The 9,064-nt window shown below is 33.1% G+C and overlaps 1 pseudogene; it reads right to left on the reverse strand.

Annotated features, from left to right (window-relative positions):
- Positions 1 to 775: 775 nt before the first annotated feature.
- LOC106472074 overlaps positions 776 to 9,064 on the reverse strand; it is a 38,498-nt pseudogene continuing 30,209 nt past the window's right edge.

Raw genomic sequence — 9,064 nt, forward strand, 5'->3', positions numbered from 1 at the left:
AACATCGACCAAAATTAACCTTAGGCCTATTATCTTCTAGAACTATTATCAGCCAACATCGACCAAAATTAACCTTAGGCCTATTATCTTCTAGAACTATTATCAGCCACCATCGACCAAAATTAACCTTAGGCCTATTATCTTCTAGAACTATTATCAGCCAACATCGACCAAAATTAACCTTAGGCCTATTATCTTGTAGAACTATTATCAGCCACCATCGACCAAAATTAACCTTAGGCCTATTATCTTCTAGAACTATTATCAGCCAACATCGACCAAAATTAACCTTAGGTCTCTTATCTTCTAGAACTATTATCAGCCAACATCGACCAAAATTAACCTTAGGTCTATTATCTTCTAGAACTATCATCAGCCAACATCGACCAAAATTAACCTTAGGTCTATTATCTTCTAGAACTATTATCAGTCATCACCGACCAAAATATGCCTTAAGTCTATTATCTTCTAAAACTATTATCAGCCAAAAACGACCAAAATTAGCCTGAGGTCTCTTATCTTCTAGAACTATTCTTAGCCATTGGACAATATCATCTCGTTGGACAGCTTAGAAGTTATAATAATTTAGTACTTACATAGAAGGTAATAACAGAAAAAGCAACCTTGCCTGCTTTAATTATTATCAGCTTTCTGCTTTCAAAAATAAACGATTTCATTCTAGTTTGTTTATCATGTAAGTGCTTGAGTAAAAGAAAAGCAATAAAAAAAATCTTACACTATTTAAATTAGCAAAATAATATATTATGTCTCCTAATTACACTTTCTTCATTTCCTTTTTTTTCAAACATTTTTAGTAAACGACAATTCCCAAACTCTTGTTCTCTTCAGTTATACTTGTGACTATAAAACCTCGTCGTTTGTAATGCCTAGGAAGCAAGTGTCCTTATTTGGTTCATCTTTAAGATCACTTGTGCACGTGCTCACTTGCTTGAAAGTGATTGGCCCATTCTCCCTTAAGTCCAAACTGGCTACCCTCCTGCGGTCGGTTAGTCGATTAGAATAGCGGGTAGAGAAACCTCTAACAGATCGGGACGTTCTCCATCGCTCCAGATGTTGTCGGAGCGTGTTTCGAACCTGGACCAAAGAAATGACCAAAAGAAACAACAAGTTAGTTTATGTATTTTAATAATTTATTTATGTTGTATAGCTTTGTAAAGAAGTAAATATTATTTCGTTTTTACTTAACACTAAGGGAAAGTATAACAGGATGAAAACAATTATACAGAATCCAGCAATTCATTTTCAAATAAACACGTGCATAAAAAGTTAAAACAAAAATGATACTCTCATGGACTTAAAACACCTTTTCGAAAACAATCTGTTGTTTTTTTTGTGTGTTTTTTTACATTAGCTAGAATGCTAATTTCAGGGAATACTTTAGAAGACATTGTTGAATTCTTTCTGTTATACGTAAAATTGAATTGACAAACTAAAGGAAAAGCAGCTAGTCAACAGTACTCACAACCAAATTATGGACCGATCTAACTAAATAAATGGATTTCAACGGTCATTCTTATAACACGCTCACTGCCCCGAACTTTGAAAGAGGGCAAAAATAGAAGTACAAAGTAAATTGAAAACAATTACAAAAGATACAACTTATAGTATGTTTTGGGACAACAATGGACCTATTGGTCTATCTCGGCTGTCCTATCCTCTAAACTAAACTATTAATAAATGCATTTTTAAAACATCTTAAAGCCAGCCCTTATCATTCATATACTTATCAAGCTTTCTCTTAAATTCAAAAGACCAACCACCCAACTAGAAAAATGAAATTGTCTTAGCTGAAGATGACTTCTACCCTGCCAAAATTTATATTTGTGTCCCTTAGTATTACTATTCTCACTGTTAGTTATGGAAAAAAAGATGATACATCAACACTATCAATTCCCTTTACAATCTTAAACAACTCAATCAGATCCCTCCTAACTCTTCTTTTTTCAAGAGAAAACAATCTAAGAGATTTGAGCCTCTCGTCGTATGACAACCCCTCCATCCCAGGTACCATTCTAGTAACCCTTCTCTGAACCCTTTCCAACAATTCAATGTCCTTCCCAAGGTAAGGAGCCCAAGACTGAACACAATATTCCAAATGTGGCCTAACCAGTGACTTGTACAATGAAAGTATAACCTCTCTAGACTTGTATTCAATATTTCTATAGATACAACCTAAAATACTGTTTGCTCTACCACTAGCAACAGCTCACTGCTTGGATGGCTTAAGAGACTGATTAACTATTACACCAAGATCCCTTCTTTCATGACAGTGTTAAGGTTATTCCCATCCAAATTATACATATAATTCAAATTATGATAATCCACATACATTATCTTGCATTTATTACAATTAAAACCCATCTGCCATTTATTTTCCCAACTCACTAAATGATCTAAATCCTTTTGTAAATTAGCAACATCCTCTTCACAGCTAGCAACACCCAAGACCTTAATGTCATCAACAAATTTAAGTAATTTATTGACCACTCCTTCATCTATATCATTGATATAAATCAAAAAGAGCAAAGGTCCTAAGACTGAGCCCTGAAGTACCTCACTTGTAACATTAATCCAGTTTAACTGAACTCCATCTGTAACAACTCTCTGCTTTCTTTCATCCAGCCACACTTCTGTCCAATTTGTTAACTTATCCTCCCCACCTGTAGAGATGAATTTGTACAAGCCTATTATGTGGCACCTTGTCAAATGCTTTCTGAAAATCCAGATACACCAAATCTGCACCCATACCCTCATTAAACTTTTCAAAGAATGTCAAAATATTTATAAGGCAAGACTTTCCCTTAGTGAAATCATGTTGACTATCCAATAAAATTATAAACTTTGTTAAATGACTTTGCAAAGCATCTTTTAATAGACTTTCCAAAAACTCTTCCCACAACTGATGTAAGATTAATGGGTCATTAATTGCTGGGACAATTTTTATCATCTCCCTTGAAAAGAAGAGTTACATTAGCTAACTTCCAGTCCTCTGGTACCTGCCCACTATTCAAGAACTGACAAAAAATAGTAGCAAATGGCTCACATATCCAATCTTTAACCTCCTTCAAAACCTTTGAGGAAATATTATCTGGCCCAGAAGCCTCATAATTTTTTAAACTTCCCAATTTTTTCTTAACCAGCTTAGAATTGTTACAGTCAACTTGTTTGATCTCGTTTCCATTATCAGCTGATCAAGATGTAGAATACTGCTTAAATCTTCGTTTGTAAAACTAAAGAAAAAGTAAAATTTAATAAGCCAGCCACCTCATAATCATCAGATACTAGCCTTCCTTTATCATCCCCCTCAAGGGTCATACCCGATCCTAATATTTTGTTTACCCTAAATGTACTTAGAGAAATCCTTACTCTTAATTTTTATATTTTCAGCCAACCTTTTCCCATACATTCTTTTTGATGTCCTAATTTCCTGTTTCACCAACTTTCTTGATCTTCTAAATCTCCCGTCATACCAGTGAATTTAAATTTTTTAAATTTGTGATACTTTTCTTTAATTTTATCTCTTAAACTCTTTATGAGCCAATCTGGTTTTTACTTTTCTTTCTATCAGGAATATGTTTACCTTGAATATTTAAAAACGTATCTTTAAAAATTTTCCACATCTGGTCAGTGGCTCTAAGTAACTCAACTGCCCAATTCACAACGGATAATCTTTGTCGCATTCCTTCAAAATCTGCTTTTTTTTAAATTGTAACCCAAATATCATTATTCCTTATCTCCATATGCAGTAAAACATTGAACCTAATAGAGCAATGTTCACTTGCACCCAGATGTTCCCCAATTTCCACCCTCTTAACGATTTTTATATTAGAAGTTAACAATAAATCTAAAACGACATTGTTTCTTGTAGGTTCCTTGACCAGTTGGTGAAGATAACCATCTTGAACAGTTTCCAAAAACTCTTCTCCCTCACGGTTTGACTCTAACATTCCCCAGTCTATATGTCTGAAATTAAAATCACCCATAATTATGACTTCGTTAACAGCTGAAATATAAATCTCATTGTAAAGTTTCTCACTAATCTCATCACTATAATCTGGCAGTCTGTAACCACTAAAAGCCTTTTCGCTTTATATCCACTAATATAAACTGAAATGGATTCAATCTCCTTGCTATCATCTTTGATATTCTCAACTTGAACAGGATGTAACTCACATTTTACATATAAAGCCACTCCTCCCCCTCTCTTTAGTACCCTATCTCTATTAAATAGCCTGTAACCCTGTATTTCAAACAAAAAATTCTGTCATCAAAATCATCTACGTTTAACCATGTTTCAGCTGTTCCCATTATATCAAAATCCCCCATTCCTACCAGTGCCCTAAAGTCATCTATTTTTTTCTTATACTTCTAGCATTACAATAGTAACAATTAAGCCTATCCTTATAACTACTTCTATACTCATTTCCTACGCTAAACTTTTCTCTACATCTTATTCTTTTTGCATTTAGTTTTCCTGGCCCTCACCACTGTCTAGTTCTAGTTTAAAAAGTTCCCTTACAGCTGAGTTAATAACATTAGCAAACAAGCCAGCCCCATTCCCTATTTAAATGTAAACCATCCATTCCAAAAAGTTTCCTTCTTCCACTGAATTGATCCCACAAGTTCAACCAGCCTATCTGCTCATCCTTACACATTAACCTACTTATAACATTTGGCTCTAGTGACCTACTTATAATTTCATCCCCCACAGACAAAATTAAATTATCACCTTTTTCTTTAAATGCCTTTATCAGCCCCTTGTACTTATTAATTAGCTACTCTGATCTACCCTTCCCTACATCATTAGCCCCTACATACACCACAAAAACGGCATCTCTGCTAGCCCCTTTTATTATATTTCCTGCTCTGTCAGTTATATCCTTCACCTGGGCCCCTGGATAGCATAATTTGATTATTTTCTCCCTATTTACCCCACAGACTATTCTATCCACATGCCTTTTAAATAAATCACTTATAACTATAATTTCCTTATCATCCACGTCCTTCTCTGACCCTTTTAATTTTTTCCCTGTAATAGTTCATCGTCTGCAAAAGCCAAGGGCTGGAGTCTGTTGCTCAATTGAACATGCTCATTACAATTAAATCCACTACTTTTAGCCCTAATAGTACTCTTTCCAATTTCCCGAAAGTCACTGTTAGCTGATGTATTCCTTGCATATAAAAGTTTAAGCTCCTCTTGAAATCCTGCTGCCATTTCCCACAGTCTACACTCTTCCTTTATCTATCGGCTTAAGCGAATTTTTGATCGTAAAGAAAAAACATCACAGAGCAAATGCAGAAATAACCTGCTTTTTATATATGAAAACTGTAAAAACACCACCTACCTCTCCATTCAGGAAACAGTACAAAATAGAAACCGTCAGACCCTATCAATGAAAAAAAAACATTGGAAGTAGGCTTATTTATCTCTAAATTTTGAAACGTATTTCCTAAAAACTGAAGTATCGAATTACGAGAAAAAACAACATTTTTTTGTTGAAAATATAATTAAAATTTTTTTCATAATTCCGTTATGTTTTCCTGAAGAAAGACCCCATGTTTATTGCTTTCAAGTTGTTTTTGTATGTCTAAAGATTACTACTTTCTACAGCTCATTAATAATGAGATTTGATTTTAAAAGATAAAGACTCACTGTAACTTAATATATAACCAGGTTTTCGAAAACATTATAAAAATAAAATTCGAAAGTATTTTTATCATCACACGAGACTGCAATCCCCAAGTAATAATTAAAAAGTAATTTCGAAATTAATTTGTGCAACAAGAAACATTTTATAAGATAAACTTGCATTTTCGTTTGTTTCTTCTATGAAAAAAGAAAAATCTATATATATGTCAAAATGAAAAGCAAGACAACCGCGTCGCTTATTTCTTTTCGGTATCTACATCGCGACTTCTACATATTTTGCATAGGAAATGTACGTTATTCCTTGAAATATAAAGCAGTTGAGTTAAGTAACCGCTAGAGTGTCCATTATATCCGTTTCTTAAAACGCGTGAAAAATACCTGGGTGGAGAGTAACGTAGCTTGGATGTAGGTGAAGATCACACGAGCAGTTCTATGAGTCGGGGTTACGAGGACCAAGACGTAGGTCACCCCCAGGAGAGGAATCAGGACTAGGAGAGCTTTAGCTGCTTTTCTGTAAGAATAGCGACACTTAATGTGAAGATTCTTCTAGAAGCTATCAGGATAAATATAAAAACATGAACATCAAACTGTTCCTCCTCTTATATTGTCTGTTCAAATACTTTTCAAAGATTACGCAATGAATTTCTTATCCTAATTTGTCAGTTTAAAATATTCTATAGATAATGAAATAAATTTCTGACCCTGACTAGTCAGTTTAAACATATTTTCGTAAATAATGAAATATATTTTCATCCTCATTTGTCAGTTTCAACACGTTACATTATTTGATTTCTCATCCTGATTTGTCAGTTTAAACATGTTACATTATTTAATTTCTCATCCTGATTTGAGTTTAAATATTTTTCGTAAATAATGTAATAAATTTCTCTTCCTGATTTGTCAGTTTAAACACGTTACATTATTTAATTCTCATCCTGATTTGAGTTTAAATATTTTTCACGAATAATGTAATAAATTTCTCTTCCTGATTTGTCAGTTTAAACACGTTACATTATTTAATTTCTCATCCTGATTTGAGTTTGAATATTTTTTACAAATAATGTAATAAATTTCTCTTCCTGATTTGTCAGTTTAAACATGTTACATTATTTAATTTCTCATCCTGATTTGAGTTTAAATATTTTTCATAAATAATGTAATAAATTTCTCTTCCTGATTTGTCAGTTTAAACACGTTACATTATTTAATTCTCATCCTGATTTAAGTTTAAATATTTTTCATAAATAATGTAATTTCTCATCCTGATTTGTCAGTTTAAACACGTTACATTATTTGATTTCTCATCCTGATTTGAGTTTAAATATTTTTCACAAATAATGTAATAAATTTATCTTCCTGATTTGTCAGTTTAAACACGTTACATTATTTAATTTCTCTTCCTGATTTGACAGTTTAAATATTTTTCACCTATTATGTGTTATACATAAATTATACAACGAATAAGCTCGTCTACTTGCAGTCAAGATTTGATTTATTTTCACATCTACAGATTCTCCCACTTTAAAGTCTCAGATGGAATTAGCATGTTCTATCAATTAACAAAATTAACAGTTTAACGTAAATCTCGAAATGTACTTTTTACACTAAACACTTTCTGTGTTTTATCGGATGTAATTAGGGTTAAATATAAAGTTGTTGTTTTTTTCACACTTTCAAACTGTTCAACACCGACGATCACAGTGTCTTGTCAAGTCAGAGATAAGCCACAAAATGTCATTGTTGTTTTATAGATCACACATAAAAATGTTATTTTAACAAAAAAGATAGATGCATTTATATATATTATTTGTTGTTTTTCCTCTTGCTAAGAAATATAGCTTTTTGGCTTATCATATTCCAGATTACGATTTTCTAAAATAAAGTATACAGTGTTTTTAAAAAAGAAAACCAAACCTAAATATTACTTCCCTAAATTGCAAGACGTTGTAAGTTGTTTTAGTAAACTGTATAATGAATTAACGTGAAAAGTTAAGAAACGCTCTTAAAATTGTTCAGTAAACTGTATAATGAATTAACGTGAAAAGTTAAGAAACGCTCCTAAAATTGTTCAGTAAACTGTGTAACAGATCAACATGAAAAGTCTAGAAATGATCTTAAAATTGTTCAGTAAACTGTGTAACAGATCAACATGAAAAGTCTAGAAATTGTCTTAAAATTGTTCAGTAAACTGTATAACGGATCAACATGAAAAGTCCAGAAAAGCTCTTAAAATTGTTCAGTAAACTGTATAACAGATCAACATGAAAAGTCAAGAAATGCTCTTAAAATTGTTCAGTAAAATGTATAACAGATCAACATGAAAAGTCTAGAAATGCTCTTAAAATTGTTCAGCAAACTGTATAACAGATCAACGTGAAAAGTCAAGAAATGCTCTTAAAATTGCTCAGTAAAATGTATAACGGATCAAATATGTTATTCGATAAATACTTTTTGATAAAGAAGATCTTGACAGTTTCATTATATACCACCCAACTACCAGAAATTGTCATTCAAACTTAAAGCTCAGTTCACGAATATCTGAACTCCACTCTTACAAAACTGAAGCTGGAAACTGTTAAGTAAATATCTAATACTTCGACAAGTTAAATAGTTTTGTTTCACTAAAGATGCCAAGTGTGGACTTTCTAAGAGCATTTCCCTGATATTTCAGCACATTAAACATTTTTATTTCAGAAAACAAAGTTGTGAAACGGTTAAATACATTATATTAAAAGCATTTTGGATTCTCATTAAGACGTTACAGATCATGTCGCCACATCCAGTCATGCACGTTACAGATCATGTCGCCACATCCAGTCATGCTCTATCTGACGATCTTGTATTTTGAAAATAGCACTAAAGCGTAGTTTCTATTGCAATAAGCTTCGTCGTAAAGCTGTCATGTCCAAAGCACATACTCCTCTCTGCGTGCATTCTATAATCCATCTATCTAGTGTAAGAGACTGAAGTTTCCCGACCCCATTTCAACAGTCTGATCGCACATTAATCCATAGGTGCTGCATTCGGCGACTTGACTGGTATGTGTTTGTATGATATAGCACCAACACTTATTTCATTCTATATCTGGAGGGTATACGAGGGTAAACGAATATGTCGTGGAATCAGCTTGTGTGCACGTGACTTGAGTCAGATAGAGATCCTTCAGGTGTTTCGTGGATTCTTACCTATTATAAGTCGCCGCACTTTGCTTACAACGGATGGGGTACAACTTGTTACAGGTCTCTTTCTGGATAGTCCTGGTACCCCAAGGTGATCCATATTCCTTTGTTTCACATTGCCATTAAGTTTGTGTGTTTGTTCGTAATTAAACACAAAGCTACACAATGGTCTATCTGTGTTCTGCTCACCACGGGTATCGAAACCCGGTTTCTA

This window comes from Limulus polyphemus, unplaced genomic scaffold (assembly GCF_000517525.1).
Source record: "Limulus polyphemus unplaced genomic scaffold, Limulus_polyphemus-2.1.2 Scaffold5066, whole genome shotgun sequence".
NCBI classification, from domain to species: Eukaryota; Metazoa; Arthropoda; class Merostomata; order Xiphosura; family Limulidae; genus Limulus; species Limulus polyphemus.